Source organism: Nycticebus coucang, chromosome 1 (assembly GCF_027406575.1).
Source record: "Nycticebus coucang isolate mNycCou1 chromosome 1, mNycCou1.pri, whole genome shotgun sequence".
NCBI lineage: Eukaryota > Metazoa > Chordata > Mammalia > Primates > Lorisidae > Nycticebus > Nycticebus coucang.
Window position 1 is genome coordinate 16,783,002 of NC_069780.1, and position 11,836 is coordinate 16,794,837.

Sequence of the window (11,836 nt, forward strand, 5' to 3'; positions counted from 1 at the left end):
CATAGATAGCTTCAATCAGTTTTAGAAATGTGCCACCTATGCCTATACTCTTCAGTGTTCTAATTAGAAAAGGATGCTGGATTTTATCTAATGCTTTTTCTGCATCTATTGAGAGGATCATGTGATCTTTATTTTTGCCTCTGTTAATATGGTGGATAACGTTTATAGACTTGCGTATGTTAAACCAGCCTTGCATCCCTGGGATGAAGCCTACTTGATCATGATGAATGACTTTTTTGATGATAAGCTGTAATCTATTGGCTAGGATTTTGTTGAGAATTTTTGCATCTATATTCATGAGTGAGATTGGTCTGAAATTCTCCTTTTTGTTCGGGTCTTTTCCTGGTTTTGGTATCAGGGTGATGTTTGCTTCATAGAATGTGTTGGGGAAGATTCCTTCTTCCTCAATTTTTTGGAATAATTTCTGCAGTACAGGAATAAGCTCTTCCTTGAAGGTTTGATAGAATTCTGGAGTGAAGCCATCTGGACCAGGGCATTTTTTGGTTGGAAGATTTTTTATTGTTTCTTTGATCTCAGTGCTTGAAATTGGTCTGTTCAGGAGCTCTATTTCTTCCTGGCTGAGTCTACGGAGAGGGTGTGATTCCAAATATTGATCCATTTCCTTCACATTGTCAAATTTCTGGGCATAGAGTTTCTGGTAGTATTCAGAGATGGTCTTTTGTATTTCTGTGGGATCAGTTGTTATTTCCCCTTTATCATTTCCGATTGAGGTTACTAGAGCTTTTATTTTTCTATTTTTCATTAGTCTGGCCAATGATTTATCCATTTTATTTATTTTTTCAAAAAAACAACTCCTTGTTTCATTAAATTTTCTGAATGATTCTTTTGTTTTCAATTTCATTGATCTCTGATTTGATTTTGGAGATTTCTTTTCTTCTACTGAGTTTAGGCTTAGATTGTTCTTCTTTTTCCAATTCCAGAAGATGGCTTGTGAGATTGTTGATGCGCTCTCTTTCTGTTTTTTGAATGTAGGCATCTAAAGCGATGAATTTTCCTCTCAAAACTGCTTTTGCAGTATCCCACAGGTTTTGGCCGCTTGTGTCTTCATTTATGTTATGCTCAAGGAAGTTAATGATTTCCTGTTTTATTTCTTCCTGCACCCATCTGTTACTCAACAGAAGATTGTTTAATTTCCATGCCTTAGTGTTGGGTCGAGCATTTTTGTTAGAGTTGAGTTCCACCTTTAGTGCCTTATGGTCTGAGAAGATACAAGGTAAAATTTCAATTCTTTTGATTCTGTTGATATTTGTTTTGTGTCCCAGGATATGATCAATTTTGGAGAATGTTCCATGGGGTGATGAGAAGAATGTATATTCTTTATCTTTGGGATGGAGTGTTCTATATGCGTCTATCAAGCACAGTTGTTCTAGGGTCTCATTTAAATCTCTTATATCCTTGTTTAATTTCTGTTTAGAGGATCTGTCCAGCTCTGTAAGAGGAGTGTTAAAGTCCCCTGTTATGATGGTATTATCAGATATCATATTGCTCAGACTGAGTAAGGTCTGTTTCAAGAATCTGGGAGCATTTAAATTGGGTGCATAAATATTTAGAATTGAAACATCTTCTTGTTGTATTTTTCCCTTGACCAATATAAAGTGACCATCTTTGTCTTTTTTGACTTTAGTTGCTTTAAATCCACATGTATCTGAAAATAAGATTGCAACTCCTCTTTTCTTCTGAATTCCATTTGCCTGAAAAATTGTCTTCCAACCCTTGACTCGGAGTTTTAATTTGTCTTTTGAAGCCAGGTGTGTTTCTTGCAGACAGCATATGGATGGCTTGTGTTTTTTAATCCAGTCAGCCAATCTATGTCTCTTCAGTGGGGAATTCAAGCCATTAACATTTATTGAGATAATTCATAAGTGTGGTAGTATTCTATTTGTCTTATTTTGTGAGAGTCCTTGCTTAATTTTATCTTTTGCATCAGTGTGGAGGTTAGGTTCTGTCCTTTAATTTCTGAGTTCTTACTTTGCTGCTGATCCATTGTGGTGGTCAGTGTGCAGAACAGGTTGAAGTATTTCCTGTAGAGCTGGTCTTGTTGTGGCGAATTTCCTCAATGTTTGTATATCCATAAATGATTTGATTTCTCTGTCAATTTTAAAGCTTAGCTTAGCAGGGTACAGAATTCTGGGCTGGAAATTGTTCTGTTTAAGTAGATTAAAGGTAGATGACCATTGTCTTCTTGCTTGGAAAGTTTCATTAGAGAAGTCTGCGGTCACTCTGATGGATTTGCCCCTGTATGTCAACTGGCGCTTACTCCTGGCAGCTTGCAGAATCTTTTCTTTTGTCTTGATTTTGGACAGGTTCATCACAATGTGTCTTGGAGAAGCTCGGTTAGAGTTGAGGTGACCTGGGGTCCGATATCCCTCTGAAAGCAGTGTGTCAGATTCTTTGGTGATATTTGGGAAATTTTCTTTTATAATATTCTCTAGTATGGCTTCCATTCCTCTGGGGCATTCTTCTTCCCTTTCTGGGATTCCTATGACTTGTATGTTGGAACGCTTCATAAAGTCCCATAATTCTGACAGTGAACGTTCTGCTTTCTCTCTCTTCTTTTCTGCCTCTTTTACTATCTGAGTTATCTCAAGAACTTTGTCTTCTACCTCTAAAATTCTTTCTTCTGCATGGTCTAACCTGTTGCTGATACTTTCCATTGCATCTTTAAGTTCCCTGATTGACTGTTTCATTTCCTTCAGCTCTGCTATATCCTTTCTATATTCTTCATATCGTTCATCTCTCATTTGATTCTGTTTTTGAATTTCCTTTTGGTTATTTTCCACTTTATTAGTAGTTTCCTTCATTTCCATCATTTCTTTCATTGTTTTCATCATGTGTATTCCAAATTCCCTTTCTAACATTTCTTTATAGGTGGAATCCTCTGCAGTAGCTACCTCATGGTCCCTTGGCGGGGTTGTTCTGGACTGGTTCTTCATGTTGCCTGGAGTTTTCTGCTGATTCTTCCTCATGAGTGGTTTCTTTTATCTGTTTCCTTGCCCTAATTTTCCTTTCACTTCCTCTTGCTCTTTAAATTCTCATGCCTGTGGACTAAGGTTTCGATGAGTCCATTTCACAGCTTCAGAGATGTCCTGGTGTCCTCTCTACAGATCTCCCAGCTCACAGCATTACAAAGAGTGCTACTGAGACGACTAGGATCATGGAGACTTTTCTTAATTTGCAACTATCTTGTTAACCTTGCTGCATTTCTGTGAAGTCTAAAAACGCACCATCAAATCCTTATTGAACACTTACTACATAGCATGTGACAACGGGCTAGTTGATCACTAATCTTTTTCCCTCTTGTGGCAGATTGTATTTTCCAAAGATGACCATTCACACTTATCCCATCGTCTTCTTATAAGTAATATAACTTTGAGTCCTACCCTTCAAGAGATGGAGGCTCTGTTCCTTCCCTTGAAACTGGGCAGGCTTTTGTGACAGCTTCAGCCAACAGAGTAAGGCAGAAAGGATGCTGCATTACTTCCCAGGGTAGGACAAAAAAGGTGATGGAACTTTCATGTTATCTGATAAAACACTTGCTGGACACTTAAGTCACCTTGCAAACAGTGTAACTGCCCTGAGGTGTTGTTACCAAGAATGGACTTGCTTCCCAATGCTCATAGAAACCAATAGCATAGCATTGGCTTTTGAGAAAGAAAGGCTTTATTGCAAGTTGACTGGCAATGCTCAAATTTGTCTTTCTCCCTGAGTTGAGCGCAGGAGCCTGTTTAATAGATGGATGGTAATGAATTTGACTGGATCTTGCAATGAAGTGATGCCAGCAGGTGTAATCTGGCTGGATCATGCCATGTCTAGGTGATGCCATGTTTAGGTGCTCACTTCTTAATTTGGTCCCTGTTCCTCTGCTGTGAACTCAGGTCCCACCAGTGGTTACATACTTTGTTCATCTGGGCACATGCTCAGGTTACAACATAACTTGCAACCTGGGGGTCCCTGACAACTGAAAGATGACTCATCATTTTATGACATGAAGTTGAACCAAATTGGCCTACCAATTGGTTCGACTTCTGTGGTGGTCACAGAAGGCCATCTCTAGGACAAGACATTTGTGCTGAGCCCCCAAAAGATGCTGCAGTTACTGTGCTATGCTGTGAGGAAGCTCAAACTAGCCCATGGAAAAGACCACGTTTCTCTAAGTTTGCATGAAATTAGAGAGATGCCCAGCAGCTGTGCTTGTTCTCAGTCGCTCCTACTGCAGCCCCTGTGAAATGCCTGAGAAACCCTGAGCCAGAACAGCTCAGCTGAGCCCTCTTAAAATGCCTGGCCCACAGAAACCATGAGAAATAAATTAGAACTGTTGTTCGAAACCACCAAATTTTAGGGTAATTAGTTATGTGGCAATAAAAAAATAGAACACGGGCGGCGCCTGTGGCTCAGTTGGTGGGGCGCCGGCCCCATATACCCAGGGTGGTGGGTTCAAACCCGGCCCCGGCTGAACTGCAACCAAAAAATAGCTGGGCGTTGTGGCGGGCGCCTGTAGTCCCAGCTACTTGGGAGGCTGAAGCAAGAGAATTGCTTAAGCCCAGGAGTTGGAGGTTGCTGTGAGCTGTGTGATGCCATGGCACTCTACCGAGGGCCATAAAGTGAGACTCTGTCTCAAAAAAAAAAAAAAAAATAGAACACATATTTTCCGAGATACACAAAATTCATAAGTGGCCCATGTGCCTGAGTTCCCACAGAACACAGGAGGAAGTTATGTCCTTGGAAGCCCAGCACAAAGGCCTCCAGGTGTGATTCTATAGCCTCTCTTTCCTTCTGCTGAATAAACGCAGAGGACATAGGAAAGTAACTTGGTTCCCTGTAAGGCCATGGTGAAGGTTTTAGACTTCATGTGAAATGATCAAATTCTATTCACCTTTTTTTTTTAGACCAGGTCCTACTCTGTCTCCCTGGGTAGAGTGCTGAGGCATCATTGTAGCTTACACAACCTCAAAGTCCTGGGTTCAAGCAATCCTCTGGCCTCAGCCTCCTGAGTAGCTGGGGCCACAGGCATGTGCCCAGGATGCCTGGCTAGTTTTTCTATTTTTAGTGGAGATAGGGGTCACACTCTTGCTCAGCCTGGTCCTGAACTCCCGAGCTCAAGCAATCCACCTGCCTCAGCTTCCCAGAGTGCTAAGATTATAGGCATGAGCCATTGCCTCATTGCATATTTTGAAGGTGCTTGCTCTCTTGGACCTTACATTCTCATGGAAGGGAGAGAACTGCTACACAACAGAGCAAATAAATAGTAAGCAAATCTCAGAGAGTGGGATATGCCGTGAAAGAAATACAATGGTGTAAAGAGTGAGAGGGTAGCTTATTTACATGAGGTCGTCACAGGAGGCCATCCCGAGGATGAGACATTTGTGCTGAGCCCCAAATGATGCCTTAGTTACAAGTCCAAATGCTTCTTTTGAAAAGAAGCATTTTTAGAAATAAAGGCCTCCTCTCTATTTTCTTTAAAATAATCCCTTCAACACTGGGAAATGCTTAATATTTCTTCTCCCTTCTCTTCCTAGCGTGGATTTGGTGGGGAATAACAATAGACGGAGCCTGGCCCTGCTTCACAGTCTGATCTCTGGGACCCACAATCTCTAGGTGCTGCTGGGATTGAACAAGGCTCAGAGAGCTATTGGGAGGGTAGATTGTGAAAGGTTTTACTCTAAGGGAGACAACAAAGGAGGGCCCTGAATATAAGTATTATATTTAAAAAGATTACCCTGGTAGCTGGGGCAGCTGTAGGAAGCCCAGGAGGAGGCAGCAAGAACGTTTAGGAGGCTACTGGAATTATCCAGGAAAAGCAAAATGATAACTTGGACCAGGGTAGTGGCAGGTGGCAGACAAGTGGTAAGCAAGGGTTGAATTCTGGTCATTGTGAGAGAGTGGACAAGATTTGCTGATGGTTTAGATGTGAAGATCGGAGTGGCAGTCAATGATTGCTCCAAGAATTTTCATCTGAGAAGTCAGAAAGATGGAACTGCTACTGACTGTGATAAAGGACATTTTGAATAGAATAGATCTGGGGAAATAACATTAAGAGTTTGGTTTTGGGCTGGACACAGTGGCTCACACCTGCAGTCCTAGCACTCAGAAAGGCTAAGGCAGGAGGATTCCTTGAGCTCAGGAGTTCAAGACTGGCCTAAGTAGGCCCTGTTTCTACTAAAAATAGAAAAATTAGCTGGCGCCTATAGCCCCAGCTACTCAGGAGGCAGGAGGATCACATGAACCCAGGAGTTTGAGGTTGCTGTGAGCTAGGCTGATGCCATGGCACTGTAGCCTGGGCAATAGAGTGAGACTTTGTCTCAAAAACAAAACAAACAAACAAACAAACAAAAAAAACAGAGTTTGGTGTTGGAAATGTTGAACTTAACATGTATTTTCAAGATCGCATGCATTTTTTAAAGAGATGAGGTCTTGCTACGTTGCCCAGGATGGACTCCAGCTCCTGAGTTCAAGTGATTCTCCTACCTCAACTTCATATGTAGCTAGGCTACAGGTGTGCACTGCCATACCCAGCTAATGCATTATTTTATTAATTGCCAAAATAATTCTTGAAGTATCATTGTCAATTTTGTTTTATAGATGAAGAAACTGAAGTTGAGGGAAGTTGTTTATAAGTAAATTTCTTAAACTCACGCACTAGTAAATGACAAAGTCAAAGTAGAACTTGGGTCTTTTGGAATCTAAAATATGGGCTCATTCCACTACCAAGTTGTGCTGGCCTATATCTGTAGGCTATTTTCATCTTTTTCCCTACCACCTAGACTTTTTCCAAGTTGCTTACTCTACAATTTTTGTTTTTACTTTTTAAATTTTATTTATTTTTAACATATTGTTTTTAATAACTATCCATCTCTGGTTCCCTGCCACTATATGTGGTCTGATGATTAAGCATATGATTTTCATGTTATGTCTATGTATGACAAATGTCTAATAGCAAGTCTCCCCAGGGTTTCAAACATATACATGGCTGCCTCACATGACTCTACATTCCTGGTTCCTTTATGCCTAGGTGTGACCACGTGACTAAGTCATGGCTGAGTTATATGAATGGAAGTGATGTGTGAAACTTTCAGGTTCCTTATAATTGACCTTTGAACAAGGAGAATGGGGACACTTTATGCAGTTGAAAATCTGAATATAACTTTTGACTTGCCCAAAACTTAAATATTAATAATAGGCTACTGTTGACTAGAAGCTAAATAGTTGATTAATACATATTTTAGGTTATATGTATTATATAATGTATTCCTATGACAAAGTGAGAGAAAATAAAATATTAATAAGAAAATTGTAAGGAAACCATATATGAAACCTTGATTGCACTAGTGTACACAGCTATGATTTAACAATAAAACAAGTTAACAATAAAAAATAAATAAATAAAAAGAAAATCATAAGGAAGAGAAAATATATTCACTATTCATTAAGTGGAAGTGAATCATCATACAGTTTCTCACCCTCCTTGTCTTCCTGTTGAGTAGGATGAGGAGGAGGAAGAAGAAGGGTTGGTCTTGCTGTTCAGGGTGGTAGAGGCAGAAGAAACCCACATATAAGTGAATCTGTGCAGATCAAACCTGTGCTGTTCAAGAGTCAACTGTAGTTAGAAGGACGGTACTTGGCTTTCACTTCCTCTTTCCCAGTTCCTTTGGGCTGAAATAAGGATGTGCTGGTGAACAAGGATACACCGTAGAGGAAGGTAGAGCAACAAGGTAGACAGAGTCGGGTCCCTCACTGATCCTGCAGAGCAGCACTAGGCCAACTAATAGCTTAGACTAAATTAGAGATAAATAAACCTTTTCTTTTGTGTAAGCCAGTACTAAACGAAGCTGATGCACTGCCTTACTCCAATGTATCACTGATTAGTCACAATACACGACAGCTTCCCTGAAGATAACAAGCCCTGTGGTTAAGCATGTGGGCTCTGGAATTGGACCAGGGATCTGATTCTGGCTGTGTCATTCAATAGCTTATGTCCTAGCTAAGCTCTTTATGCCTCGGGTCTTTTTTTTTTTTGCAGTTTTTGGCCGGGGCTGGGTTTGAACCCTCCACCTCTGGTATATGGGGCCAGTGCCCCACTCCTTTGAGCCACAGGCACCCCCCTGCTTCAGGTCTTTTTATCTAATCATAAAGATAATATCAAGATTTTAATGTAGTTAAATAATAGTTGAGCATTTGCAATGCTGACTGGGACATGGCAAGGTCTCAATAAATATTAGCTATTTGGACAACAATTCAGAAAGGTCCAGAATAGACGACTAGCATTGAAAGCAAATATTGACCCATGGGACATTTTATTTAGGTAGAGGGGCATGAGGTTCTCCGTTCAGTGCTGCCCCCTCACTTTTCCCAGCTGTGGCAGAAAAGAACAGATGTTCACTGACCCCTTCCACAGGGTGGGGTTCTTACTGGGAAGCCACTGCCTAGGCAAGGACTGTTTATTCTCAGGCCCTCTCCACTTATTCCAAGTTCAGGTCTTCTTCTTCTTCCTTCTTCTTCTTCCTTCTTTCTTCTTCTTCTTTCTTCTCTTCTTCTTCCTCTTCTTCTTCTTCTTCCTTCTTTTCTTCTTCTTCTTCCTTCTTTTCTTCTTCTTCTTCTTCTTCTTCCTTCTTTTCTTCTTCTTCTTCTTCTTCTTCTTCTTCTTCTTCTTCTTCTTCTTCTTCTTCTTCTTCTTCTTCTTCTTCCTTCTTTTCTTCTTCTTCTTCTTCTTCTTCTTCTTCTTCTTCTTCTTCTTCTTCTTCTTCTTCTTCTTCTTCTTCTTCTTCTTCTTCTTCCTTCTTTTCTTCTTCTTCTTCCTTCTTTTCTTCTTCTTCTTCTTCTTCTTTTCTTCTTCTTCTTCTTCTTCTTCTTCTTCTTCTTCTTCTTCTTCTTCTTCTTCTTCTTCTTCTTCTTCTTCTTCTTCTTCTTCTTCTTCTTCTTCTTCTTCCTTCTTTTCTTCTTCTTCTTCTTCTTCTTCTTCTTCTTCTTCCTTCTTTTCTTCTTCTTCTTCTTCTTCTTCTTCTTCCTTCTTTTCTTCTTCTTCTTCTTCTTCTTCCTTCTTTTCTTCTTCTTCTTCTTCTTCTTCTTCTCCTTCTCCTTCTCCTCCTCCTCCTCCTCCTCCTCCTTCTTCCTCCTCCTTCTTCTTCCTCCTCCTCCTTCCTCCTCCTCCTTCCTCCTCCTCCTCCTCCTTCTTCTTCTTCCCCTTTTAGCCATTTTTATGCACACAATTCAGAGCATTAAGCACATTCACATTGTTGTGCCAACCATCACCACTGTCCATCTCCAGAACTTTCTCATCATTCCAAATTGAAACTCTGTGCCTATTAAACAATGGCTTCCATTCCCTCCCACCTCTAGGCTCCTGTCACTATTCTTCTGCCTCCATAAATCTGACTATTCATGTTCTCATATAAGTGGAACCAAACTGTATTTGTCTTTTTGTATTTGGCTTCTTTCACTTAATATAATGTCTTCAAGGCTCATCCACCTTAAAGCACGTTATGTAGTTTGGATATCTGTTCCCTCCAAATCTCATGCTGAAATTTTATCTCCAGTGTTGGCAATGGGGCTGAGTGGAAGGTGTTTTGGTCATGGGGGTGGATCCCTCATGAGTGGCTTGGTGCTGTCCCCAAGGTAAGGAGTAAATGCTCGCTCTATTTGGTTCACACAAGAGCTGGCTGTAGATGGTCGTTTAAATAGCGTGGCAATCCTCCTCCTCTCCCCCTCCCTCTTTTTTTCTCTCCCTCTTTTGCTTCCTTTCCCTCACCGTGAGATGCCAGCTTCCCTCACCTTCTGTTATGAGTGGAAGCTTCCTGTAGCCCTCATCAGCAGCCGGTATTGGCCCCATGCTTCTTGTATAGCCTGTAGAAACTCAAACCAAATAAATCTCTTTTCTTTGTAAATTACCAGCCTCAGGTATTCTTTTATAGAAATGCAAAACAGACCACAACACATGTGCCAGGATTTCCTTTCCTTTTATGGATGGATCATATACTGCTGTATGGCTAGACCACATTTCATTTACCCCTTCCTCCATCGGTGGACATTTGTGTTGGGCTGTCGATTTTTAAGAAGTGGATGAATGCACTTGTAGTCTCAGCTACTCGAGAGGCTGAGGCAGGATTGCCAGAGCCCAGGAGTTTGAGGCCAGGCTGAGTTACATAGGGAGACCCTATCTCCAACAAGAGGAAGGAAGGAAGGAAGGAAGGAAGGAAGGAAGGAAGGAAGGAAGGAAGGAAGGAAGGAAAAAAAGAGGATGAGCCTTCTCCATTCTCTCTAACACCATTTACTCCAGAGGACTCTGAGCTGAGTTATAAGAAGGAAGGACCCTGCACCCCAGAATGACCATGGAAACTGCCAGCTGACCAGGCACACATGCATTCACCCTTTACACAAGTAAGAAACAAACTTGCATTTTGTTAACTAACATTGGAAATTTGGGATTTTATTTTCTACAGCAGCTTGCACTACCCTAACAATATACAGGCTACTCAAACTTATTTACTCATGTGACAAAATACTTTGTCACATGAAGCAACATGAACCAACAAAACAATTACTCTCTATATATATACCACCATGATTTCTCTACTTCTAGAAAACCACAGTCTCTCAAAAATCAGAAAGTAAGCAATATTGGAAGGCCTCTTGCCACTCTTTCTCTCAAGAAAAGAATTATGGTTTCTGTTTCAGAACTTCTAGATTAGCTTATCTTTCACCCTGACTTAAGTAAGAAAAGCTATCCCTCAATATGAACCCCGAGGACAATTTCATCCCAGTGTGTTTTGACTTCATTGAAACTGAACAAAGTTCTTCACACCAGAGTCCCCAGGCTGCCGTGGCAGAGAGGCTCTGGCAAATCAGGAATGACCGCTGTGCTTGTTTTGGCACCGCCCCCAGATGGGTTTTATTTATTCTTATTTGCCAGCCAAGATTTGTAATCCTTACCTTTCTCCTATTTAATGAGTTCTGAGAAAAGAGGGTGGCACCTTGCAGTGAAGAGTGTAGAGATTCTGATAAGTTGCAGCCACCTCAGGTGACAAGTTATGTAAACGTGAATAAGCACATCACTGCTTTCTACGTTGACAGCACTGACTACAGGGGCAGGGTGGCCCAAAGACTTTAGGAGCTTAAGAGGTCTCCAGTCTGTCTCCTTTCCCGTAGGAAATGATCAGAAATTGATCTACTTTCTGATTATTTCAAAAAGCTAAGTTCCTCTCCCAGACATCCTTTAACTCAAAAGTAGATTTTTCTTGGATTCAATCAACACTGGAAAGAAAATCTTGAATGTATGCTGGAAATGTCAAGGGATGGTAGTGGACTCCATCTCTGCATGGCCTGAGTTTTGTCAATTTGGGAACATAGTTGGCATTAGCTAGAGCTCCGAGCCTGGCTGGCTTCTGGGGCACCAGCCCTCAAAGGCCTCCCTCTGAGAAGGGCACAGGCGCAGGCAGGATGGAAAGGAGAGAAGGGACAGAAGAAAGGACCAGGAAACAGAAACCTTATAGACAGGGAGAGGAGGCAGAATGAAGCAAGTTACCATCTGGTAAATTGATGATGATACCGCAACTTCCTCTTCTCTCCTGACTGGCTCATCAATTCTGATACCAATGTTTCAGGTTCTTTGCCTTGGCGAATGGAAGGACTACAGATCAGTGGTAAGATAGGATTTATTCACAGAAGCAAATACAAAAACTTACAAAAACCAAAAGTCCTGGCAGATAGAACCCAGGAGGGGAAGAAGCTCTCGCACTTCCTCTTCTAGGTCTGTTCTCTGGCTCTCTGCTCAGGGGCTTATATAGCAGCAGGGGCTTCTCAATGTTGACTTTTAGGACTGGGG